Here is a 27,034-nt window from a genome sequence, read left to right on the forward strand (position 1 = left end):
GGTGTCTCTGGGCAGCAGTCTGGGTGCCAAGCCTCCTTGTTCTCCAGCCACCTGGCAAGAAACGGATCTGCAGAGGGAGAAACGGAGTCTTGTGCATCAAAGACAAGGTCCCTGACTCCCACTTCTCATGCTGTAGCATATTCCAAAGAGGCCCTTCTCCTGGGAGAAGCGGGTGTCAGAGCTTGGGGCCACAACTCCCCGATTTGGGTTAAACTGGTCTCCTCTCATCCAGACTGCTCCGTCCTTCCTGCTGCGTGCACCGATGCAGCCTGTCAGGATAGACCCTTCTGGGTTAGTCCCAGTTTAGGGGGATTCAGGGCTGGGTGCACCCATACTCGGGATGAGGGCCAGGTTTGGACAGCCCCGTGCAGACCTTGGCCGTACGCCCAGCGGTGACAAACTCAGCAGGACAAACCTGCTCCCCCACGGGCACCCGGGACAAGCGCTTCTGCACGCTGCTTGTGCAAGCAAAGCAGGTCCTGCCTCTTCGCTTTTAGGGGTGGGATTTTTGCAGGAGCAGATCAGGCCTTTTTTCAATCATACTCTACTTGCGGCACGCTGCGGGGTCTAGCAGGCACGAGACGCACATGCACACGTTGTCTGCCTGCAGACGCATACCTGTAAACAGTGTGCCCACGTACACACGTCGGTCCAGACGTACGCCTCGCACGGACACCCCCCTGTCACCTCCCCTCTGAAAGCTTCTCTGGTCATTTCGAGGTCTGGATGTCCCGTTCTCCTAAAAACCCCTACGGTGACAAGCCAGGAGTGGGGATGTGACTTCACCTCCCTCTGCTTTTGAGCTGTTTGCAATGAGCTCGCTTTGTTTGCTTATTTAATTATTTATTTATTTTACTATTTTGAGTGTATTTTAGGGCTGGGAGGTTTTTTTGGGGTGGGGGATTTCAAAAGGCCTTGATAGATCCCCCTTTAAAACCAGACCATTAGTTCCCTCCCAGCTCCCCATCCCCCGCCTTCCCCGGCAGAATATAAAAATATAAATAAATAAAAAATATAAACAAACACACTTGTTATTCTGGTTTAAACTCTTGAGGGATCCGTTAAATTCCTCACGCACAGCCCAAGCAGCAGCCTGACTAACGCCGCGCACACACTCGTCTCGGGGGTTTTCCTCTTGCGGTCACCATGATGTCATATGTGGGCTTTGCTGTATGCGCGCGAAGAAGAAAGGGGCAAAGGGGCGCGTGTGCGGGGCTGTGGGTGAAGGAGAGAGCACAAAAATAACCCACGTTCATCTGTGGCACTGGCCAAGCACAATAAAAAGACTGAAGCAAAGTCAGAAAATCCCTTTTTAGAGGCTTGGCGTGGGCAGAGAGAAGCCCCCAAAGGCCTGGTCCAGTCCTTGCTGCCAGCAAAGCAAAATTTGCCCTTTGATTTCGGTGAACTCCCAAGCAGACTCTCAGGACGCGGATCCGCAGGCCGGGAAAAGCGGGAAACAGCTTGCAGGAACTAAAAAAAGAGGGGGTAAAGAAAAAAACTAAAAACGCAATCACCAGCTTGAAGCATTAACCCTTGCTCGCATGTAATACCTTAATCCCCACAGACCATTGCCTCCGGGATCTGCCTTAACCCACAACCCATGTCCTCCCCGCCCGCGTCCTCATCCATGTCCACCCTCAGTGGTCCCGCATCTACAGCTTGGCCAAGTGGGAACCGGAACACGGCCATACCCCAAAATGAGCACAAGAAAATGTCTTGCAGATGCCGGACATCTCCTCTTCCCCTGCTAGCCCTTTCTCCAAGGGACTTTCTCATAACCTGCACCCCCTCAGAACATTTTCTGTTCCCTCCAAGAGAGAAAACACCCTACCTCCTTCAGCTTTGAGAATCGTTCAAATGTTTCTTTGGGAAACAAAGTATTGGAGTTCACATTCCCATTGGAAAAAGGGCCGAGCAATATTGGAAGAGTCAGAAACAAAAATAATTCTGCAAGGTTTTGGATTATCATTTTGAATTTCCTTCTTATCTGCGTAACAAATCACTTCCCACAGGCATCACTGTTCTTCCAAAACATCCATGGGGATGTGCCACGTGGATGCAGTAAATCAGGGCACTCAATGTCATCATCTAACTTCACATTTCCTCAGTCCATAGAAGAGAGGCTGCCAAGGAAAACCAAGGCATGGTGGTACAGTCTGACAGATGCTGCTTGTCCCCTGAGGTTGAGGGTGGGATGTCATGGTGGGCTACAGTCCATCAGAGACCCTTCTACTATCAAAATCACAGTCCTGGTACCTCTGCCCTTTCTCCACTCACTATCACGTGTCTCCAGCCCCTCAGTTGCTTCAGCTCTGGCATTCGCTTCAGCTTGCATCGCATCTGTTGCTGGTCTGCCAGAAAACTGAGGAGGAAAAAACCTTCCTTTCCCAGCAGAGCTAATTGCTGAAGCGATTCACCCAGTGGTTCACTCAAATCTTCCATAAACAGGGGCAAGAACAATGCCTAGGGAGGACAAGTCCAGATGTTTTGGCATAAGCCGGCAAGTGGGTTGGCTTCAGACTCCATCATTCAAAAAACAGCTGGATCTTTGTCCTTGGACAATAGGGCAGCGTCTTCTGTGCACAGCCTGGCTGAAGTGATGTGATTTATCGTTAGGGACCAGACGACTGGAGGGAGAAGACGGGATGGGACCCAGTCATGTGCTGGTTGTTAAGTGGGTAAGTATCTTCTGTCCAAAAGGGCAACGCATATCTGGGGCATCAGCCCCAGCGTGAGGCAGGAGTACTGACTGCTCAAAGGCACTAGCACCTACAGAGGGTCCTCAAAAGGCTGGTCTCACCCAGTCTGGGACCAGGTCATGGTCTCCTCTTCCCTTCTCTTCCCAGGCCATCCCCACACTGGCCCTAGTGCCTAAACTAGAGGTTACTCTGAGGACAAAGCCCGCCTGATGCCTACATTTCAGCTAGTGAGATATTGAGCCTGTTGAAAGTATATTCAAGAACCAAAATAAGGCTCTGTCTACTCTGCAAGAAAAAAAGGGATTCATACACCCACCAAGCCCCATGATGCTGCCAGACCCACTGCAGCTCACGTTCAAAATGTGTCCACCTGAAAAGAAGCCCAAAGCCCAAGGCTTGAGAGGAGTTCCAGCAGCTCTGTGCAGGCAGCATGGCAAAGCGCGCAGCCTCTCTCTGCCACGGTCCCACCTACAGGAGACACACAGGAGAGGGCCTGGTCTCATTCCCCGCTTGGCTTCTTCCCATCCTTAGAGATCTTGACTTTCTCAGCCACCATCCCAGAAAGCTCCCTTCCCGGCAGCACTCCCTGCCCACCCAGGAGTGCCGGGAAATAATGGTTAATTAATCATCACACTTATGTCTGTGAATGGTGTGAATCCTCTGAGTTCTCAGCTCTTTGTTCACATTTCCTTATGACCCTTGAATTCAAGATCATCCATGAGTCCCTGGGAAGGAAACAAATCACCTGGACCATCTCCTCTTAGACAGGGTAGCCTCCATTCTTGACGGTTTTCAATCCACTCCCTTTTTAACTGCATTCTGCCCCAGGATTCTGAGTATTCAGTAACTGAGGAAGGTGGATGAAGGTTTACCTGCATCTCTGCTGCTCTTCCACCACCCATCTCCTCTGAAAAAGCCCCTCGTCCCGTGTTACCTGCCCTGTACTGAGCAGCACGAGCCGATGGGGAAAGGCAGAGCAGTCAGTGCTCAAGAGGTGACGTGTACTAGTGCGGGGGGGGTAGACGTGGGCTCCTGACCCAGACAGGCAGCAGTTCAGCCAAGTTAATTTCTCTATAAACACTTATGTTTATGCAGCGATTTCACCTAAAAGGCCCAATTTTATAGGTATGTTTGTGGATTTGTAACTATATCTATGTAATCTATCGAAAGAAGTGTAGTGTTTTTCTCCTTCAAAAAAACAAAAATGAAAATATAAGTTGGATGAAGTGACCTTCAGTGCTGTCCAGGATCTAATTGCAAGGGCCTCTCTGTGTCCCAGCTCTGTCCAGACAGCCTAGCCTGCAGCAGAGCAAAGCCATCCAGGGCTTTCAGCCCATCTCACTTGCCATCCCAGATCTGCTTATGCCTTAGGGCTGGGGGCACACCTCTTCTTGACATGGTAACCTGAAGGCCCACCCACCCTTGAGACAACCTGGGGTCTGCCACAACCAAGGGAGGACGCTCCCACCCCGGACCAAGGATGTGATTTGCAGATGTTCATGTCCACATGCCCCACGTTCCCCAAAGCAGAAGAATTTCAAGACGACAAACACATCAGTTTTCTCCTCTCGGGACTTTTGTTTCAGCTTCTCTGCAAATCCAGGTTGGTCTCCCGGGCCCCAGCTCAGAGTGAAGTCTGAGCTGGATGCTCTGCAAGTCGTATCTAACCCAGGATTCTTGTGCTGCACCACCTCCCACAAACCCTTCAGTGCTATATACAGCTCACAGTTTTTAAGCTGGAACAGAGGGAAGCTGAAGGCTACGTGCACCTCTTCTCAGTAGACACAAACTAAGAAAAGAGAGGAAAACCTAAGGTGGAAAGAAGGAATTGCCACGGGTTTGTAAAACTGAGGGGTTTTTTTCTTCCATCTCACTAAATTTGGTGTGAAGTGAAATAGAATTACTTGGCTCCACTGCTGTTCCGGCCAGTTTATTTATTTTTTTAAACCTAATATGAAACCCAAGTCCAATTATAACCTCCTTCCCTGTGCTCTCCCCTCCAGCCTCCACCCAGAATAAATCACAGCCCTGGTCTTTAACAAGAATGTGAAACCACAACTCTGTTCCCCTAAACTGAAAAAACAAAAACAACCAAAAAAATATTAAAAAGCTGACATGAGCCAATTGGGCAGGAGGAAAAATGCTGACAAAATTAGCACAAATGGTACCAATTACCACCTCCAGCCTTCGCCAACCACTAAATCATCCATAGAAACCAACTTCACACCTCATCTTGCTGCTGGGGATGTAAATGCAAGTCCGGCGTGCTAGCTGGAGTCCCAGCAACTTCAATTTTCCCCTTTCCAGGTCTAGCAAGCCGTCTGCACGTTTTCTTGCTGGGAAGCAACAGCTTCTCCCCTTCCAGCACACTCCAGAAAAATGCTGATCCTCTCCTGCAGCACCATTAACACTTCAGCTTAGATCTTGAAAACCTTTCCAGGCAAGGGCTGGTGAGCCTGCGTACACACAAGGAGCTCCACATCTGTGACGGGACTGACGGAAACCAAACGCTGGGTAAACGGACCAAAATACAGCTGTGTGAAAGCGCGAAGGACACGGGCCAAGGAGGTTTTTAATAGACTTTTGGTGAACTGAACTTCCACTGAGTTTGGCAGGGCGCAAATACAGATCAGAAGGGCGGGCTCTGCAAAAGGCAGGCGCATCAAAGAAACTACAAGAAGTTATCGGTCAGCGTGAAAAGGCAGTATTTAGTCTCATATGCCAGCAACCCAGCTGCTGGCTGTCTGTTGGATCAAGGCAAAGGAGAAATTTGAGGATTAATGTGATGAAATGGGTGTAAAACACTTGCAGGACAAGGAATTCGGGCACCGAGCAAAACTGCAGAGAGAACCAGAGAAATCTACAGTTACCAAAAGTGAGCTGTTTCATAGTACCCACCTGAGCAGTCATCTCCCCCTTCAGCAATTCAGCGCAGGTCTTTTCTTGCAGAAAGAGTGAGAAATTACCCCGTCTTCTCCATACATGCCAGGAGAAGGGGCATCCATGATGGAGGTCATTTCAAAGCAGCAGATGTGTGGAAACCTTTTAAGCTCAAGGTAAAGCATGTCTAGAGCAACAGCCATATACTCAGTTTTCTATCGCATCAGCAGCAATGTTCTCAGACACCACCCAATCTCCTGGGAATTCCCTTCTGATTGTTAATGTTGTGTGGAAGAGTCTCAGATCAAAAATCAGAGGGTACGCATAAAGACAAGAATCATGAAGATATGGTATAAAGATACGGATCAACAAGATAGGGTTAATGGAACATGAGAGAAAAAATCATACTGGAAAACGAGGTCTCTGACCAGCGGGACACTTTCCAGCTCACAGCTGAACCAAGCCGAGATGTTTTCTTGCATGCGTTTCTACAGAAGGTGTCCTTTTTTTATCTGCAACATCTTTCAAATGTCATGTGGGAAACGGAGGGCCAGACCGCAATGGAAATCCTCTGACTTTTTTTTTTTTTTAGAGAAGAGGTGTTAACCCCACTCTCCTTGCCAAGCTCCATTTTGAGCAACTTCATTCACCCTGTTAAAACTCGCCATCCGTTTCATGGGGCTGTGGTGTCCTCCCAGGGCTGTAGATAACTCACCACTTGGAGAACTGTCCTCACATGCAGTTGCTCTGTGGCACCCATTGATGCTGGGTCATCTAAATTTTGCAAAGTTGGCCATAAGCCTTTTCTGTAGCTGGGGGCCAGAGACTGAGCACTGGATTTATTTTAACTAATTCAAAGTTTCTAAAAAAGAGGCTCATGGGCTGAGCTTCAGTTCACCATTTCAAATCTCTCAGCTTAGAAACCATATAGAGGTGCACATAGGTGTTACGTTACCCAGGGGAGTCTCAAATGGCAGTGAGGAACTCTGTTTTGGCAGCTGAATTACACCCTGATAATCTCAATTCATTCTCCAGTCAATGAAAAGCAAAGGTACCATCCAGTTTATCGAGGCAGAAGTGTCTCCTGCCTTGGTTCTCTACATCTGCCAGGAGGTGACACAGGACCCTAAAGTGTCTCAGATGACACTAGCCATCAATGCTTAGGAGCTGAATCATAAATTGTTACTAATATCACTGATATTGTCACTACTTGTCTCTTATATCCCATGCAAAATAGACACCTGGGTCAAAGCCAGACCTTTAGGCTTCCTGCAGAGTCAGCAAAGATGGAGAGGTACTTCCAGGACGTGTTTTGTGCACCACTTAAGGTTCCAAGTCAGACGTGTTGGCTGAAACCACCTTTGTGAGCATTTAAGCTAAGCTGGATGACTGCACTGAAGGTGTGAAGAATGATCACTTGGCCCACAAAGGCTGCTTGGCTCTGGGGCAGCAACCATGAGGAGATGCAGTGAACCATTCTAGCTGGACTGACCGGAGGACACCTGAGCATGCCCTAATGTACAAGAGCTACATGATATCACTCACCCTCACCCCGGAGAAAAGTCGTAAGGTTTTATTTTCTGTTGTTGGCTCAAAGAGGGAAGAAAAAGTCAACAATTCACTGCAAGAAGGGGAATATGCTGGAAGTATTCCACTGCATTAATGTGCAAATGTTTGTTTTAACTGCTATTCCAGAGCGGATATAGCTTTTACAGGACAAAACACCCGAAACAAGGTGGAAATGGACGATTTTCAACTTTAGCAGACTGAAACTTTCCATGCGTTGCCAGCACATCCGCCTCAAGCACGAGAAACCTGTTTGTGGCGGCAAAACCCAACCTGCAGTGATGGGCCACATAGCTCATTCACGCCAGGCCACAGACACGTGAAGGTCACCCCCACCCAGCGCACCTCCCCGGCAGATTTCCTATTCTTTGAGGCAGCTCCATCCTTCGGTAAGGTGAGGGCTGAAGAAGAAAACCGGCGGCTGCTCCGCAAGCAAATACCTTAACTTTCTTTATGACCCCCTTGAGGCTCATAACCACGGCATTTCCTGTCCCTTCCCCATACCAGCCCTGCGCCGGCCTCGGGGGACGAAGCCAAACTGTTCTCATGGAGAATATCACAGAAGGTTGTTGAAATGAAAAAAAGAAAAATGCTGGCACTTTTCTTATTTTTTTACTCACTTTCTTTTTGCTTGTGTCCCGGCAAATGCTTAATTTACAGCCTGGTATGCTGAGCAGTCGCTGCCTAGAAATCCGGTTTGGGTCTCTTTGCTAGTGAAAACAAAAGCTTGTCATTCTTCCTGGGACTCTTCAAAGATGCTGATTTGCAGGTCTGCCACCCGCATGGCCACGGCTTCTCGAGTGAGGAAAGGAGAGAAAAGGCAATAAAACAGATAACAGCATCGCTTTTTAAACCAGTTCAGGATGGCAGTCATCTTGGCGTTGGTTGGAGACACAGTGTATGGTTCACAGCCACCTTCCACCTTGATGGGACCAGTCAGCAGACATGGGCAGGATTGTGCCTGACTCTTTCATAGCAAAGAAAAAAAAAAGAGGGATATTTGAAATATTAAAAGAACATGACCTCTGTCAAGGGTCCCTGGTACATGTTAAAATTTTAATTGTGTCCTTTTGTTTGAAAGCTGAAGCCTTCAAAAACCTGGCAGGGGGGAGAAACCCTTTTAGATTCTCCTTAAATGCACTCACCATCATCAATAATACAAGGCCTTGGACCACAAGGCCAAGGAACCATAAGCATATCAGAAACAGCAATTATATTTCTCATGCTACTTGGAGGCAGATCTTCTGTTCCAGCTGTTCATCTGGACTTTCAGTCTTGGGAGGACCTTGTGATCTTCCACCAGCTTCTGTGCCTGTCACCCCCTGCCCCGCACAAGCGCACACACACACTCAAATGAAATAAGGAAATGCCATTATCCTCCTTGTATAGACAGGGAACTGAGGCATAAATGTTGGGTTTTATCTAAATGCAAGCAGCACCGCAGTCTCCAGCTGAACTCATCCTGTAGGTTCCCTTTGTAACTGATGGAAAGAAGCAATTCCTGTTGGGGTTCTTCAACAAATGATGGTCGTCAGCTTTATGATAAGATGAATTGCACCCACAAACTGGATTGACCCTGGTGTCCATGGTCCTTAGGGAAACCTAGGGTGATGGATACAGATAGAGGTGTCTCCACAGTAAGCTCCTACACTCAAGCCAAGGAACCCAGGGAGTTTCTAACCTACTCATTTTCACCCAGTGGCAGGCCACATGCAATTAAAGGACATTGCATCTGTGCTGTGCTGACAAAGGCCCTGTTGCCGGCTGCTTCTGGAGCTGGCAGGCCATCCTGCAGGAAAGCTTTCTGCTTTTCCTGAGATGCATGCACGCAGCCTGGGGCTGAGACCATGCAAGCCCCCTTTCATGAGCACCATTGGACAGGAGCCTGAAAGTAGGTGCTGAGCTTGCTTCAGCCCTCTGCATTCCCAAAGGTTTAGGGAAATGAGGAGAATGAGTCGTCGGTTCCTGAAGTGTGATGGAAAGTACAAGCCCCCTCCCCTTTAGGCATGCCTGTGGTCCCACAGTAACCTAGACTCACCTACGCTTATGGTCACAGGCTCCTGCAGGTGGGATGACTGTTGAGTCGAGCCAGGGTGGTAGAATGTAACATCTTTCAAATCCTGGCTTCTACACCAACCCCCAGGGCTTATTTTTCTTTGGACCATTTACAGAAAAGGAAACTGAGGTGTGGAATAGTTCAGTTAAATACTTATCTCCCACACAAGCCAAGACACCCAGATCAGCAAAACTCATCCTAGCCTTGAGATTCCCCTGGTTCCCCCAAAACAGCATATTTCTAGGTGCCTGGTTTGTCAGCAGTCTGGAGAGTCACCTCATGCCAAGAGCTCTCTACAAGACCTCGTCAGCGGTCTCCAAAGCAACAAGTCTACATTTCCTCATGGCCCCATGCACTTGACATTACCATGCCAGAGACCAACCACTCTGAGCAACCTAAAGCAGAGCTCTCCACAGCCCCCCCTCTTTGCTAAGGAGCTCTGACTACTTCCCAAACACATCATCAGCAAATGCTACCCAGCGTCCACTTCAGTCTCCCAGATTTTTGTAGAATTGCATTGACCTGAATTTCATTCCCTTTACTAAAAATCTCTTTGGGAACATTGTCCCATCCCCAAACATCTCTGGGGGCTGCTGTACACCCAGGCGCATTCTGCAAGAGAAGAGCTGGTAGCCCAGAGGAGACCTGGGTGGCACAAAAACTGGGACAAGAGGAGAAAGGATGGGACACTAACCAGGTGGATGAAGGACAAGATAAATAGTGAAGGCCAGAGTGGGAGAAATAAAGGCACTGGGATAGTAGATGTCCTTACAGCAAGTGCAGCTTCCAGTTTTACCCATGGAGAGAGGTTGAAGGGCCAAAGTTTCAGCAGTCTGGAAGAAAAGCATCTGCCCTCCTGGGACATTGCCTTTGGTGCTGCATCCAACTGGCCAGGGAAAGCAGCTAGCTTTTTCAGAAGGAAATTAACCACACCAAGCTCCCATATTTCCTAAAATGAGCAAACAGGTCTTTGTTCAAAGGCAACAATGGTCAAATTTTACAATTCAGCAGCTTTAGACCATGATGTCTCCAGCACAGCACCAAGGTTCTGGTAGTAGCCTGGGGCCCTTCCATTGCATGAGGTTTAATTTTTCATCTAGTTACCTTACACAATGAAAAAAAAAACTTTCAGAAGCTGGAGGGGCATGGACTTTCTTCTACCCCCCCCCAAAACACTACTGGTTAATGCATTTGCTTCTGATGAAAAGAACAAATCTGTAAATTAGTGGCACAGAAGGAAGGCAAATTTGCAAATTAGCAGGTCAGAATGCAGCTTCCTCTCCTAGAGTTCAGCCAACGCTAACAATTAAACCTCAGTGCAAGGTGTGTCTTGTGATCCGTTATAATTACAGAAGGCCACATGCTCTCATCTGTACGGAGAAAAGAGATAAAGAAAAGCAGCTGTTTTGTGGCTCCATCCATGCTGCAGCCATTAGGGGAGCCTGTGGCATGGGGCTTCCTCAGGACATGGCTGCACCAGGATGGGGCTGGAGGACAGATTCCTGGATGAGAGGAGCCTGGGACCGGTGAGTCCATCTTGCTGTTGGTAGGGACCTGTGACAGGCACTGCAGAGCCAGTGATCTGGTTCTCAGCCAGCTCACTGGTGCCTCTTTCCACAGGTCCTTCCAGTCCCATCACCCTTCCCATCTATCACGCGCTCCTGCATTCACAGGCAGGTCACATTTATATGCTCCCTACCGCACGACCCCTAATGCAACCTGTATTTCCCCATACCCAGGCTTCACACCATACCTAACCTCCCTTTCCACCATTCCCTCCATACCCCATCCCCAGCCTACTTTCTTAATTTCCCTCCTTTTGCATCCTCCCACTGCCTCAAATCCCTGCCTCTGTTGCCTCCTCCTTCCTACTTATCTTTCTGAGCAAGGACCTCAAGCCCATGCAGTCAGACTGGGGGCTCAGAACGGCCCCTTCCAGCCTGAAAACCTGTTAGAGTGGGGTTTGTCTCCCCTTTGTCATAGAAACATAGAATCATTTAGGTTGGAAATGACCTTTAAGATCATCAAGTCCAACTGTAAACATAACACTGCTAAGTCTCACTAAGCCATGTCCCGAAGCACCACATCTAAATGGCTTTTAAATACCTCCAGTGATGGTGACTCCACCACCTCCCCGGGCAGCCTGTGCCAATGCCTGACCACTCTCTCAGTACAGGAATTTCCCCCAACACCCAATCTAAACCTCCCCAGTGCAACTTGAGGCCGTTTCCTGTCGTCCTGTCGCTGGTTACTTGGGAGAAGAGACCAACCCCCACCTCACCACAACCCCCTTTCAGACAGTTGCAGAGAGCGATGAGGGCTCCCCTCAGCCTCCTCTTCTCCAGACTGATCATCCCCAGTTCTCTCAGCCGCTCCCCATCAAACTTGTGCTCCAGACCCTTCTAGATCTTCCAAAGGAAACATCTAGATTCAAGATGGTCATCTCAGGCTATCTTGTAGCAATAGGGTGCTTTTAAGATGAGATTCCTCCAATGCATTTGAAGATGAAGTAAATTTTTCTTTTCATTGCTGTATGGAGTGACCAAAACTGGGAGACACCCCACCACGTCCAGATATCTCATGTATCCAACATTTCCCCTATGGATTCCCACTGGCTAACAGAGTCATTCCACAACAAGCAACAGGCAGGAATACATCAAATAAAAGCCTGGCCTGGGACCTTCTCCTGGATTTGATATGAATTTTCTAATCAGTTGCAGGAGAGAGGGGTTTTTCACTCTAGGAAAATCTTCCTCCCCAGTGCTCAAACTATGCTGCAATGGATTTATAAAAGGGCTGTCAAGAGTAATGGGATTGGGGGAGGGGCCCTCTAGGAACATTTTAATTGGGAGGAAGGTCTCATTAAAATCCTTCCATACCTTCACTGGTGCTGAGCTGATGCCCACTTCCACACACTGACAGGCAAGACCCTGTTTTGTGTCTTCCCCTTCCCTCTTCCCTTCTGCCAAGGAGAACAAATCTAGGAGATCTTCAGAGGTACTCCATGATGTCAGGAAGGGACAGAAAAAGCCATTTGCCCCAGCAATGGTGAAATTCCTGTTAAACCTTCTCCCCACAGAAGTCCTCCAGGGAGCTGAAGTCTGGAGAGAGGGAGGTCCCCTGCAATGATCAAGATCTGCTCCAAAGTTCTGCTGTCAGCCCCGTACATAAATGTGCAAGCTCAGCACCAGGAGATTTACCCTGTCTGTATAATGTTTAAATGCATCACCAGTGCAGCCACTGGGAAAGATAACATTTTTTCATTCAGGAGTCATCATCTTCCACAAAGGGAGGCAGCGTGAAGCCTAACACCCAACTGATTTCCCCATGTGACCCAAAAGAAGCAGAGGGACACAGATGAAAGTAGGGGAAAAAAATCCATCCATCATTCTGCTTTTCAGAAAACTCCAATATTTATTGCTGAATTCCAGCACTTTTCTTGGGTAAAAATCTCCAAATTGAGAAATTTTCTGTAAAATTAAAACCTGCTTCCAGAGGACTTTATATAGTGTCGTGGTTTAGCCCCAGCCGGCAACTAAGCACCACGCAGCCGCTCGCTCACTCCCCCTCCCACAGTAGGGTGGGGGAGAGAATTAGGAAAAAAAAAACCTTGTGGGTTGAGATAAACACAGTTTAATAGGACAGAAAGAAAGAAGGAAATAACAATGATAATACCGACAAAGGAATGTACAAGAACAAGTGATGCCCAATACAGCAATTGCTCACCACCCGGCGATCGACAGCCCGTCCCCGAGCAGCGATTTCCGCCCCCCGGCCAACTCCAGTTTATGTACTGGGCATGACGTCGGATGGTAGGGAATATCTCTTTGGCCAGTCTGGGTCAGCTGTCCCGGCTGTGTCCCCTCCCAGCTCCCCGTGCACCCCCAGCCTGCTCGCTGGCAGGCCAGCACAGGAAGCTGGACTGTCCTTGAGTGCTCAGCAACAAGCCAAAACATCAGCACATTATCAACAGTTTCTCATCCCAAATCCAAAACAGTCTCACACTGGCTTCTGTGAAGAAAACCAGCTCTATCCTGGCTGAAACCAGGACATATAGTCTGCAGCCCTACAGACTCTGAAGATGGCAGATGCAAAGACAAACAGCAAAGCCAGCCCATTTATCAGCAAACTTACTTTGCAGGAAAATCAGTCAAAATTGATGCATCAGCAAAGCTGGAGGAAGAGCTGTGTCGCCCAAATTTTGCTGACCCGTATTTCTTACAACTACTGCTCAAACTGAATATCTGGTACTGAATCCTTTTCATGCTCCAATGAAAAAGAAATGTATATGCAAGCAATTACCAGCAAACTTGGCTGAATAAAACAAGGACCTGCAAGAAAATTATTTACAGGCAGGAAGGGCAGCAAAATTTGCCTGTAAATTATTCCTGAGCCGTACTTTACCTCTTCCTAATGTTTTTCCCGATGCTTGTCAGTAGACTAAATTTACCAAATCCACACAAAAATAGGCTACTTCCAGATGTGAAACTGGACCTCAGGAATTTCCACTGTCTGAGCAGTGATACAACTCGCTCAAGGACATCAGTTGTCCAGCCTGGGCAGAGCACCGGTTCAAGCACTGTCCCACAACTGTCCTGTTTAAGTTGTATCACAGACCCTGGCACAGTCTTTGCCCAAGCTATAGAACACAGGATTGCACAGGCCAAAGACTGTCCCCAGTTGAGAGTGGGGATGAGGCTGTCTTGTTTCATGGGCAGGAAGATCTTATCATAGAATTACAGAAGGGTTTGGGTGGGAAGGGACCTGTAAGGCCCATCTAGCCCAACCCCTGCCATGGGCAGGGACATCCCCAACCAGAGCAGGTTGCTCAGAGCCCCGTCCAGCCTGACCTGGGATGTTCCCAGGGATGGGGCATCCACCACCTCTCTGGGCAACCTGGGACAGGGGTTCACCACCCTCAGCATGAAACGTTCCTTCCTTATGTCTAGTCTGAATCTGCTCTCTTTTAGTTTAAAACCATCACCCTCTTGTCCTACCACTATAGGCCCTGCTAAAAAGTCTGTCCCCATCTTTCTTACCAACCCCCTCTCAGCCCTGGCAGCTGCAGGAAGGTCTCCCCGGAGCCTTCTCTGCTCCAGGCTGAGCCCTTCCGGCTCTGCCAGCCTGTCCTCCCAGCAGAGCTGTTCCAGCCCTCGGAGCATTGCTGGGGCCTCCTCTGGCCCCGCTCCAGCAGATCCATGTCTCTCCTGTGCCGAGGGCTCCAGAGTTGGACGCAGAACTGCAGGGGGGTCTCCCCAGAGCGGGGCAGAGGGGCAGAACCCCCTCCCTCACCCTGCTGGCCATGCGGCTTTGGGTGCAGCCCAGGACACGGTTGGCTTCTAGGCTGTGAGCGCACATTGCCGGCTCATGTCCAACTTTGCACCCACCAGGACCCCCAAGTCCTTCTGGGCAGGGCTGCAGGGATGTTGGCTGTTTTAATATGATTTACTCTGTGCTACAATGCCCCAGGGCCATGAATAGGTCCCATTTAGGTTCCAGTATAGATGCAGCTTGCATGCACATATTTAAGCACGCTTAAGAGCCTGGACTAGATGATTTCTCAAGGCCCACTCAGACCACATTCTTTTAATTTTACTGTGGACTGTTCTCATCAGCAGACTGTCCCCTGTCATCAGAGCAGATTAGTCAGGTCAGTGTCCCATCAATCAAGTAGCCACAAACAACTCATATAATTGCTACACGCTGATGCAGTTTGGGTGAAAATACCCTTTGAGACATTCAGCATCCTCCAGCCAGCTTGTTGTGGGTTTTTTCTCCTGTAATGGACCATATTAAGCCAATTCATTATATTATAAATGATGAAGCTCTCCCACCATCAGTATCTCATAGGAATTGAGCCTCGTCTGCGTAATCCACAAGAGATCTTTTATGTCAGAGAAGAAGAACAGAGCTACTTGGAAAAAGAGATTGCAATTAGGACTATGTTATTTGTAAGAAGACTGGCATCCAGTGGGGCTAGCTTAATAATTAAATAAACTAAGACAGCTGCAAATAGAAACATGAGGAATCAAAATTCCTCTTTTCAGCATGGAAGCCCAGACCCTTATGGTCAACTGCCTTGTTAACTGTCCATAGCCAGAACATGTATTCTTGGCTAATCCTTGGTTGCAACTTGTCTGTATTCTTGAGCTGCTGTTTCCACTGAACAAAACCAGGATTGCAGCATTTATAAGCCTCCCAGGGTATTTGCATTCCAGCAGTTGCTGTGAGAAGCTTGAAACAGGTCAGCTGAAACATCTGCTGCATCTCATTTTGCATCTGTGCTGTACTTTGAGATTTGCTGTGAAAACTCCACTGCTCTCAGCAGTGTCAACTCAACTTCTCCAGATGCGGTGACTTAATAGCTTATCATTGCTCAACAGACCCTAACTATCCAGTGCTGTGGGATGTGAACTTCTTAGATTCGTAGAGTAATATAGGCTGTAAGGGATCTCTGGATGCCTCTGGTCCAACCTCTGCCCAAAATAGAGAAGGTTGCTCAGGACTTTGAAGCTGAATATCTCCAAGGAAACAGATCCCAGAAAACTCTCCGTGTGCCTGTTGCAGTACTTGACCACTATTGTGGTGTAAAATATTTTCCCAATATCTAATCTGAGTTTTCCTTCGTGCAGCTTGAGTCCATAGATCCTTGTTCATCTACTATATCCTTCCCAGAAGAGTCTGGCTCTATCTCTACACCATCAAGTAATTGTTAGGACAAGGACATCTCTATCCTATGTCTTCTCTTCTCTAGGCAGAACAAACCCAGGTCCTTCAGCCTCTCCTCATATATCGAGTGCAAGAGCCCTCCAACCATCCTGGTAACCCTTCACTGGGCTGGCTCCAGTACATCCATGTCTGTCTTGCACTGGGGGGCCCCAAACTGGGTAGTGCGCCACGTGTGGTCTCACAAGTACCAAACAGGGGAAGGGTCAGTCTCCTGCAGTTGCTGGATGCATTCTTGCTGGTGCAGCACAGTATGGGGGTAACCTTTGTACCAAGGGCACTGCTGACACACATTCACCTGCTTTTCCACCAGGACCCTCTCATTCTTTTCCATAAATATGTTTTCCAGCTCACCTGGCAGCCAGTTTGTGCTTTTTGGTATTACAAATAGTATAATTAGTTATTCCATTTTTTTCTTAGAAATTTTAATTAAATTGACTCATCAATAATTTCTTCATTCATCTTTCTCTCCGTTTTTAAAGAGGAGTACTGCACTATACCTTTTCCTGTCTTCAAGTACCTCATCCATCTTCTATGTGCTCACTAGAACAGTCATTACAAGCTCTGCAATTCCACTCTATGTCTCTTAAAATATTTAAGGATGAAGCGAGGGCAGCCAACTTGAAATTCTCTCATGCGTTTGAGTGTTGAAACTGGCTCCTTCCCTATGCTAGACCAAGATCTCACCCCCTTATCCCTGGCATTGATGCTGCTCTCTGGTCACAGCTGATATTTTTAGGACAGACTGCACAGAAAGGGAACTTCAGCCCTCTCAGCAACATCCATCAACCTCTCTTCTGCACCACTGGATAAAGAACCAGCTGTGTCTCCGATCTTTGCTTTATAATGGCAGAACATACAGAACCATAAAAGCAGCTACGAAAGCGCATATGTTCATGGTATTCCTTTTGGGGAGACACATGTCCCGGGATTTCATGAGGTGTGTTGCTTTCTGAATTTGTCCCTACATGTTCATGCAACACACGCTGGAGGGTTGTTCTCGGCCAGTGCTGCACCAAATGCTTGTGGTTGAAAGAGGCAGCACTCTCAGTCTCCATGACAGATGGGACACAGATTTAAAGTACCCAGATTTAAAGTACCAAGTCTTCATGGAATTCTTTTGTTTGTTTTTTCCGCCTCATTCTTCCCCAGAGTGGAGATATAATTTAATAACCCGGTATGTAATTAGTAACACAGCTAAGGAGGTTTTGGGTATACGAGCTGCATCATGGCAATGTTCCCTTGGGCAGAGCTCCTACCATCCCTTTCAAGTCCAATTGCTTCATCCCTGCCCTGGTTATTCACACAGCTTTGGAGATTCCCATGGCTCTGGTCACCAAACTGCACAACTCAGCAGAAGGCTTCTGGAGCAGGTCCCACCATTCTGTTTGTCCATGCATCGCAAAGGTCCCCACGCTGCCAGTCAGCAGTCAGTTGTCATTCCTGAATTTATTCTCAGTCTGCATACCAGTGGGGAAAGAGCCTGGCATGCCCATGTGTACACAGGCAAAATCGAAATGCATGGGACAACAAGGTGCTCAGAAAAGTCCTTTCTGAAAGCAGAGGAACCTTGAAGGGGCAAGCTAGCAGCACGTCCATCCCAGGGCAGCACAGCGAGACACCAACTTGGGACATGACAGAGCTTCTACAGTGAACCTCAGCAGAGGCAAACTTTTAGACACAGCCCCCACACTTTCCACCCCAAGACCCTTCATAAGAAAGAGACATCCTTGCAGTCAAAATTCATTATCCTGCCAACCTCACCACACACCAGCTGCCACCCGGGAACAGGCTTCTTCAGCTAATTGCTTCTAACTGCAATGTTCCCGGTTCTGCTTCTCACTCTATGTTGCCTTAATACGGATGTGTGGAGTGAGATAGAGATGTTTTGCACTGCATTTCGATGCACATGCAAAGGTTAGGACATCTCCACGCTCAAAGATGTTCAGTAGCCCCCAAGGAGCTGTTGGGAGGTTTCCAGAACCCAACAAGCAAGCTAGGTCTGTGACTGAGGACTTCTCTTCTGCCAGAGCTTGTTTGCTGAAAAAAAGACTCACTTTAAACTTAAAAGGATCACTAAAACTCAGCTGCTTGAGTAAGATGAGAAAATTATGCTAATGGTTTTGGTGCTTAATAAGCTGTTTTTCTCCTCTCACAAACAAGAATTCATCATTTCAGAAAAAGTCAGTATTTCTATCAGAAAGAAAAAACATCCTTCAGCAAATCTGGCTCAGGGGTTGGTATTCCCAAATCTTACTGGATGAGCTGCTAATGCTTTGGTGTGAATGTGGGCCAGCCTCTCCTTTCTATGCATCAACCTACACACACGTGTGTGGTGACTCAACACCACAGTGGGTTGGCTCTTACAGATCCAGAAGATGAATGCAGAGATCCAAACCTCAAAACAAGCCTAATCACTTTTGTGTGTCTCCCAGGAAAAGTCCTGTGTCACCCTTGATCGAGCACTGAGATTTTCTCTCTCTCCTCACCTTCCCAGCTGGTTATTGTAAACAGAAACCTGAGACAACCTCTTTTTCTCCTCTCAATGTACTTGTGCTTGTCCTCCTCTTCTCCTTGAAACCTACCTCTCAGATGCCCTTGCAAAAGATGTTCTTGGGTGCTCAGCTCTCTGTGTGCTGGTCCTGCTGTACAGGAGGCAAAATATGATTGCTTTCCAAAATCAAATGTACAAGAGCCCTGTGGTGGCTCTGTATCATGTCAGACTGACTGCAGTTACTAGATGTACATCTAGTGCCATCTAACATACCTTAGTATGTCTTCTTTGACTTCCAGCCAGCAGCACAGAAGGGCACAGATCTCTCATAAGTCCTGTGTCATATTTGCTGGGCCCATGTAGATGTCTGAGATACCTCAGGGCATCTTAAATGCCTCCTGTTGCCTTTGTGCAGACAACGAAGTGAGCCCTGAGTCTCTGCTAGCAAGAGGCCTCTTGCTGTCTACTAGCAACAGGAGGTTGGCTTCCACTTGGTGTCTGAAGCAGGAGCTGAAACCCACCCTTGGTGACTGCTGATCTTCGTAGTCTGTTTACCCCTGTTCACCACTGGTAAGTGTGCTACAGGTCAGACAGAGAAATCCTGGTGACTTCGGACTTGCAATGGCTTGCATCCAGAGTCGTCCCCCGCTGCCGCATTGACTTTAATTGCTTTAAAATAGGCTATGTTCACCCCGTTAGAAATTTATCCACTTTCATGCCACTGTGACTAAGCACAGAGATTGGTCTACTGCTTCCACTGCTGCTCAGAAGATGCATACCCCTAATAAAACCAGTCACTGAGAGTTTTGACACAGAACCATGGAGGGCATAGTCAAATGCGATGTTATTTACTGTGAAAGGAAAATGATTTCATGCAGTTCCAATTAAGCTGTCATAGTCGTGGGAAAAAAGAGTCACATGTTCTGCTCCAAGTCAGAGAAAAAATCTTCAAGCACTGTCATCAGCAAGAGAGTGAACTGGGAATCGTTTTTGCCTCCCACTGGCTCCTCTTTGATGCTTCTGTGAGACGGCAGCGTGGAAGCCTGGTGGAAATCTCTCTACTTGCTGCAGATGGTAAATCAGATATCTTAACATTGCAGCTGGAGTTGCAAATTTGGGATAGTCAGTCTTCTGACTGCACTTTGATTATGTCAAATTGCATTTGTCGTTCTTTAATATCGCAGGATTATTCCTTTCCAGGCTTGAGCTGTCTGCTTTATCGCCCACTGCAGACAACGCATTATCTAGTTTTAGCTGCAGTTGCTTTCAGTTTGGGAATTTCCTTCTGTCAAGGGTAATGAAAACATATTTATAGTAACAGAGCGTCAGATGGTACAACCAGGTTCACATCTTCAGAAGAGCAAGTCTACTTTACCCAGTGGAGATCTACTCTTCCTTAGGGTACTGTGAGTACTTTTCTCTCCTTCAGTTAAAATATTAAGAATTGTGAATTTCAGCTCACCTACCCTTCTCCATCAGCGACGTCCTTCTTTTCAGCAAAAGGGTGCCCAGAGGGGTTGTGCAGTCTCCATCCCTGGAGGTTTTCAAAACTCAACTGGCCAAGCCCTGAGCAACCTGGTCTGGCCTCAGGGCTGACCCTGCATTGAGCAGGAGGTTGAACTAGAGACCTCCTTTCTGAAGTCCTTTCCAGACTGGATTATTCCATGATCCCTATGCCTTTGTTTTGTGAATGCTGTCCCAAAGCCACCTGCACCCAGTCACCTCTCCCAGCATCTCCTGACCTCTCTTTCCCCTTTCTCTCCTCCATGCAAGAGAAGCACACCTGAAGGGCCAGTGCCACATTCCATTCCAAGGGCCTATATACGAGGAGAAAAAGCCTTAGTGCCTGCCCTGGAGAATTCCCCCTTTTGTTCAAACATTAGAGGTGACATTTTTGTCCCTAACAGCCAGGGTTCAAGACTTTGTGGAAGCAGGCAACAGGCAAGTGCAACCAGACTGGGGTCTCCTGCAGGAGGAGAAAGTAGACACTCTCCTGACGTCCCTGCTGTCTCAATGATTATCTTGCACTTAAGCACAGGCTTAGTTTTAAGCATATAGGGAGCTTCAAAGCAAGGGCATTTTCCTAATGCCTCGCTTTTACTGCAACATCAGTAACAGACCAATAACTGAAATTGCTCGGCAGCCACTGGGTCAGCTCATCAGCCGTGAAATCTTTCACAGCCGGATCAATCAGCCAGGGTGGCATCTACCTGCAGAACCAGCGTCTCGCACGCCTTCGCTCCGCGCCCAAGCGGAACAATAGCAGGAGAGTTTCTGGGTGGTCCCTCCTATAGGACTCAGTAAGCGATAGGAGGAAAAGCTGCCAAGCTTTGGGAAAGCACAGACCCTGCAGGAAGCTGTTGAAGCCTCTGTGGTGAATACGCATGCCAGATGAATTTATGTCCTGGGTGGATGGGATCTATTACAGCAGTGGTACTGATTAGGGTCAGAAAAAGACAGTGGTGCAACTCGCACGCCTCCTTCATGGAGAAGGGGAAGGACCAAACACCGCACTCAATGGCCAATATCCCAGGGAAAGCAGGCTCATTTCTTGTGGGCAGTGGGGTAAGGGACTTGAAGTGAATGAAAAACTGTGAAGCACACCTTGGATTGTGGATCTTCACCCTCCCCTTCACAGTCTGTCTCCAGAGCTGTCTCAGACCTCAGCAATGTCCCATAAGGTCTGCACATGAGGCTGTGTTTCCATAGCCAGCTCCATCACCTTCTCATCTCACTGAGCGATAAATCATCTCTCTGTGGAGGTAAAGATGTTATTGCAGGGCCTTGCTGGTGGCAAAGTCAAGGGACCATGCAGAGGCAGGGTGCTGGAATATCCTCCCCTTCCTGTACTGTGCCGTGCTACCTGGCTCCTGCACAGGCAACGGGCAAGTTGCAGCCATGTCAGAGAAGCTGCAGCCACATCAGAGCTAACCACAAACCAGACCTCACAGGATACTACCACACCGTGTTTTTGATGTGTGTTCCTCTCCATTCTGGCGTTCCTTGTCTCAAATGGTGATAAATTTGGACTTGCCTGACGTTCAGAATTACCCAGGACTCAGCTCTTCTTCTTCAGTAGGGTGGCCCTGGGAACCCTCCCCACTAGGAACATCACATCCTATCTTGTATCTTACCTGTCATGCACCTGTTCACATTGCTAGTTACATGCTGGTCCAAGATGGACCTCTCTCTTGATGTACCTGCCCTGTACCCAGTGCTTAAAGGCCAGCTAAGGCCATGCCACAGAGCTCAGGAGACACTTGCAAGAGCAACAGAATTCAACAGTCACTAAAGCGTCTTTCAGCCCATCCAGCTGCATTCATCCAGTCCCCTGTGATGTTCATCACGTTACTATCTGGAGTTATTTGTCCATCCTGCACTCTGTGCTTCATGTCTTCCCGGTGAGCTATCACTCTCTGGCTGCCTCCGAAACAAGGCTGTGAAGCAAGAAGAACCCAGCTTTGCCCTCGCAGCTTCCTTCTGCATTGACATTTGTTTTACTTGTTTGCCTTTAGCATCACACCATGTGACAATGAGCAATGTATAGCCTGTCATCGAAGGGAGATCGGAGATCACTCAATGTCCTCCTCTTTCATTTCTCTCCGACTGAAAGCCACCCATGTGGATTTTAAGACTCTGCTAATTTCCCTTCAGCTCTGCAAGCTATCAATCGCCTATGCCCATATGAATATTGTTCCCTCTCTCAAAGAGGGAAATAATTGAAACCAAGGAGAAAAAAAAAAAAAAAAGAAAAGAAAGAAAGACTGAAGGGAGAACTACAGTCTCAAAGGGATTCACTTGAAAACAGGCATCCCCCTCCAGGGCTTGGACTTGGTCCCAGACACGAGAGCAGGGACTGGAAGCCTACCACCCAACAGGACAGTGGCCTGGGTTTTGCAGCACCCTAGGAGGGATGCTGTGATTCTCGGATTGGTGAGCTTTGTTCTGAGATCCCAGGCCACATGCCGAGGCATGAGAAGGAGGAAGACATGGGATGCTGGGGAAGCGACCAGATTTTAAGCCAGGGAAAGCAAGAAAAGTGGGAAGCTCTGTGTTGCCTAGTGTAGAAGGCTCAAAGAGTCCCTATCAAAGACTGCACAACCACAACCTCAGATGGTCATTAACATATTCTGCTAAATCGTCAGCATATGCTATCTGCCAGTAAAATCACATAGCGTGCTACGCATCGGGGAAATAGAAGGGCTGCTCAGCAGCCTCTATTGCCTCATCTTCCTCCAAGCCCACAGATACAGCAAGGATGCTGGGATATCTCATCCCTGTATGCTCTTCCCCCAAGGCAGTCAGCTCTGTTTCATCTCTCCGTTTGCTGCTTCCTCCATTGAATCACCAACAGTCTGTGCCTGGCTTGGAAGTACTTCTTCAACCCTGGGTGGACTTTTGTGGAGCTCCCACAATAGACACAACCTGTTTCTACCTGTTCCTGCTTGTGGCAATCCCAGCGTCCATTGTCCAAGCAGGAATTTCTGCTACAACCAAAGGGGAGAGCAAATACCTGGTAAAAACCACACCTGTTTTTGGTGGAGCATCATGCTTATGTGTCCTGGGTGGCCACACAAGACTCCCCTCACCCAGAGGATGCTACCTGTTCAGAAGGCAGGGGCTAGTACTCACCCAGAACATCATTCCTTACACTGTAAGACTTAGAAAGTGGGGTTTGCCTCGTGTTCCTTTAAGGGAAGGACGTAATTGTCTAAATAGGCACATAGTGCCAGTTGTGACATGTTGGGGTATTTGCAACATCTACATGGGACTGTAGATATGGCTTAAGACCAAAGGAGACCACTGCCCTCTTGGAGCTACAGCTTTAGGTCAGGAAGGACTTGGATACCTCAAACAGCTCTAGATGCCTTGCTTTGGCAACTGAATCAAGCCCTGCATGCCTATGGGGTAACATCTTTCTCTCTACCAGTCAAGGTGGCCACACTCTAAAGTCAGGGGAGGGAAACAGCCACTTTTAGAGCGTGATTAATTATTCCTATTTCCAGACATTGACATTAGGATGAGACAAATCATATTCTCCACTCTGTGATCCTCCTGACTCAAACTCTGGTAACTAGAAAGGTAGTGGGCTCATCTCATCACTGATGGAAAGGTCTCTGTTGCACGTGTCTGCCTTTACTCCAACAAATACCAACCCTGACTTCTCAAGCCAAGTCCTTAAGGAGAACCCCTTTTGCCATTAATTTCTGTGTCATCCTACGCAGAACACAGCTCAGGACAGGTTTAGTTGCCGGAGGCGATTGATAGGTAAATGGTGACCAGAGTGGCATTCAGGCTTCCTCCACCCCAATCAGCACGTTCTTTGCAAACCTCCACAGAAATCTACTTCTGGTTTACAATGGTCCCAAAATGTCATGATTCATTTTAGGATTAAAAAAAACATGGATTTTTTTCAGCACTGTGATTGGGAAAGGATAGGAGAAGGGGAGGGTCAAAGTGCTATTTGTTCGCTTTTTTGTTCCTGTCACCAGAAATTCTGAATTTAGGTGAACAGGAGCCCTTTTCCAGCTGAAAACCTATTTGCAACCTGAGGAGTTCTCAAGCAGCTCATGTAGCCTGGTCCATCTGGCATTTTATCATGGCTGAAGTCAATGGCTGGCGTATCTGGTGCTAAGACAGAAAAGTCTGTTGCCAATAATGTGCATGAAGAGATTTTTGTTCCTTGTAATAAAAACTAAAAAAAACCCCAAACATCCAAAACTTCTCGAATGTCAGCTCCACAGCAGAGGCTGCTGTACCACCATAAAACAGAGCAGGCATCTCAGGAGATGGAAAACAATTAAAAGCAGGAGAAGTACATTTTACTCTCTCCCACCAAAGGAAAATAATCTCAGCCTAAAACAGACTTATTTTGGTAAACCATCGCACGGGGAGGGGGGAAGAAAAAGAAAGAGAAGTGGGACAATATACAGAGAAGATTTAAGCATTTCTGAACAGTTCTGCTTTCACCTTAGCCCCTGCCTTCATGATGCTGGACACCTGGAGTGCATCCCCCTCTCTCTTCTCTTTTCCGGACTGGGGAGTCCCAGACTATTTTAGTCTCTTTTCATGGAGAAATGCATCCATCTTCTTGATCACCGTAGCTCTCTTCTTTGTTCTTCTTGCTCCACTACATGTAGGTATGCTACAGTCCGCTTGAAGGAACCAGAACCACGCACAGGGACATCTCATAGCAGTAATTGAGGACATATAATCCACCTTCTACCTCATATTCCTCTCTTATCTAACATGGTCATGAAAGCCTCTTGTGACGGAGGTTTCTCTGTTTCCCCAGCTAGGCAGTTCAAGGATTCCCCTGTTTATTGCTGTGAAGTGTTTCCTAGAGTCTGCTTGATCTCCTCTCCACTGTAACTTTGGACCATCACTTACCGGGAGACGTGAGTAACTTCATTCCTTCTGCAGCGGCCTCCTCGGTGTTTGAAGACCATTTCCATGTCTCGTTCCCATGTCATCCTTTCTATACAAACCAGCCCTCCAGCTTTTACGTCTGCTTCAAGTTTTGTCATCTTTGGGATCTTTCTTGGAGCAGGATGCTTCACAACCTTGCAGCACTGTGGATTCCATGTATTGCCATATATTCCATATATTCTGTGCAGTTTTGCATTTTAAGTGTTCACTTGCTCCAAGACCAAAGTAGACTAAAATTACAGTAATAAAAATAAATAGCCTTACCCCACATTTTATAGAATAGTGGTGATTGATATAGAGCAGTGGAGAAACCAGAGACATAGGGCCAACAGGCAGGAGGAAAAGTAACTCCATTAACCAGCCGGTTCAGCCTCGGGTGCCATGCTCAGGGCAGGGAGTTTCATTGCTGCAGGGCCCATACCTCCACTGGAAAACTATGGTCCCAGTGCCCTCAGCAACCCAGTGTGCAGAAAACACTATGTCACCTCACACCATCACCTGAAGAACAGAGACAGCCAAATGCATCAGCCCAGCTGAGAGCGAATAGCTTTGCCGGTTAAACCGCAGGACTAGGAAAAAGGCAGAAGCTCATGATTTATTGTTATTTCAGCATCTGCTGTCTTCAGAAAGCAAATAACCCACTTCTCCCCTTTCATCATCAGACTTTGGGAGTGTTTTCCCATCATCTCCCTGTTGAGTCTGCCTCCTCTCCCGAGGAATCCACAACAGTAAAAATTTATTTTGTTTCAAGCCGTTTTAAGTCTAGGAGCCCAGATCAGTGTCACCTCTGGAGAAGAGCGTTAAGGCAGAAGACTTTCTGGTCCACGCGAAGGCAGCCTCAAAAGCACTTCTGAAGCGCGCACAGCTGATGAGTGCGATCCCCCCATGTCAGCACGGGCCATTATAACGATTGCAGGGTGAAGTCAACCTAGGAAGACCTTCCAAGAGCAGATGTCTGCCTGTGGGAGATCAAAGTCCTGATTCTCCCCGCAGGTTGGAAGTATCACAGGCACCAGCTTTGGCGGCAAATCTGTTCTCCTCAGCCAGTTCCTCACTGGGTTCAGGGGGGGCCGTTTCCCCTCCTGCCTGACTGGTGTAAATCTGGAGAAGTTCTGCTCGGTCAGGGAAGTTATGTGCATGCACCAACAAAGCCGCAGACCGAGCCTGCAGGACCGCTGTCTGGAGGACGCTGCCAGGCAAAGGGAGAGTTGAGGACATGATCTTGCACAGCCTTTAAGGGGATGCAAGAGAAAGAGCTGGAAGAGGTCCTTGCTTTTGGAGACGGGGGTTTCACAGAATCACAGAATCACAAAGGTTGGAAAGGACCTTCAAGATCATCAAGTCCAACCATTAATCCAGCGCCGCCATGTTCCCTAAACCATGTCTTGAAGCGCCACATCCACAGGTTTTTTGAACACTTCCAGAGATGGCGACTCCACCACCTCCCTGGGCAGCCTGTGCCAATGCTTGACCACCCTCTTGGTGAAGAAATTTTTCCTAATATCCAATCTAAACCTCCCCTGGCGCAACTTGAGGCCATTTCCTCTTGTCCTATCGCTGGTTACTTGGGAGAAGAGACCAGTGCCCTCATCGCCACAACCCCCTTTCAGGTAGTTGTAGAGAGCGATGAGGGCTCCCCTCAGCCTCCTCTTCTCCAGACTGAACAATCCCAGTTCGCTCAGCCGCTCCCCATCAGACTTGTGCTCCAGACCCCTCCCCAGCTCCGTTGCCCTTCTCTGGACATGCTCCAGCACCTCAACGTCCTTCTTGTAGTGAGGGGCCCAAAACTGAACACAGGATTTGAGGTGCAACCTCACCGGGGCCGAGTACAGGGGCATGATCCCTGCCCTGCTCCTGCTGGCCACACTATTTCTGATACAGGCCAGGACGCTGTTGGCCTTCTTGGCCACCTGGGCACACTGCTGGCTCGTGTTCAGCCGGCTGTCAGCCAGCACCCCCAGGTCCTTCTCCACCGGGCAGCTCTCCTCTCCAAGCCTGTAGTGTTGCATGGGGTTGTTGTGGACCAAGTGCAGGACCCGCCACTTGGGCTTGTTAAACCTCATACAGTTGACCTCGGCCCATCGATCCAGCCTGTCCAGATCCCTCTGCAGAGCCCTCCTACCCTCCAGCAGATCAACACTTCCACCCAACTTGGTGTCATCTGCAAGCTTACTGAGGGAGCAC

Source organism: Phaethon aethereus (genome assembly GCF_964289735.1).
Source record: "Phaethon aethereus genome assembly, chromosome: 2".
NCBI classification, from domain to species: Eukaryota; Metazoa; Chordata; class Aves; order Phaethontiformes; family Phaethontidae; genus Phaethon; species Phaethon aethereus.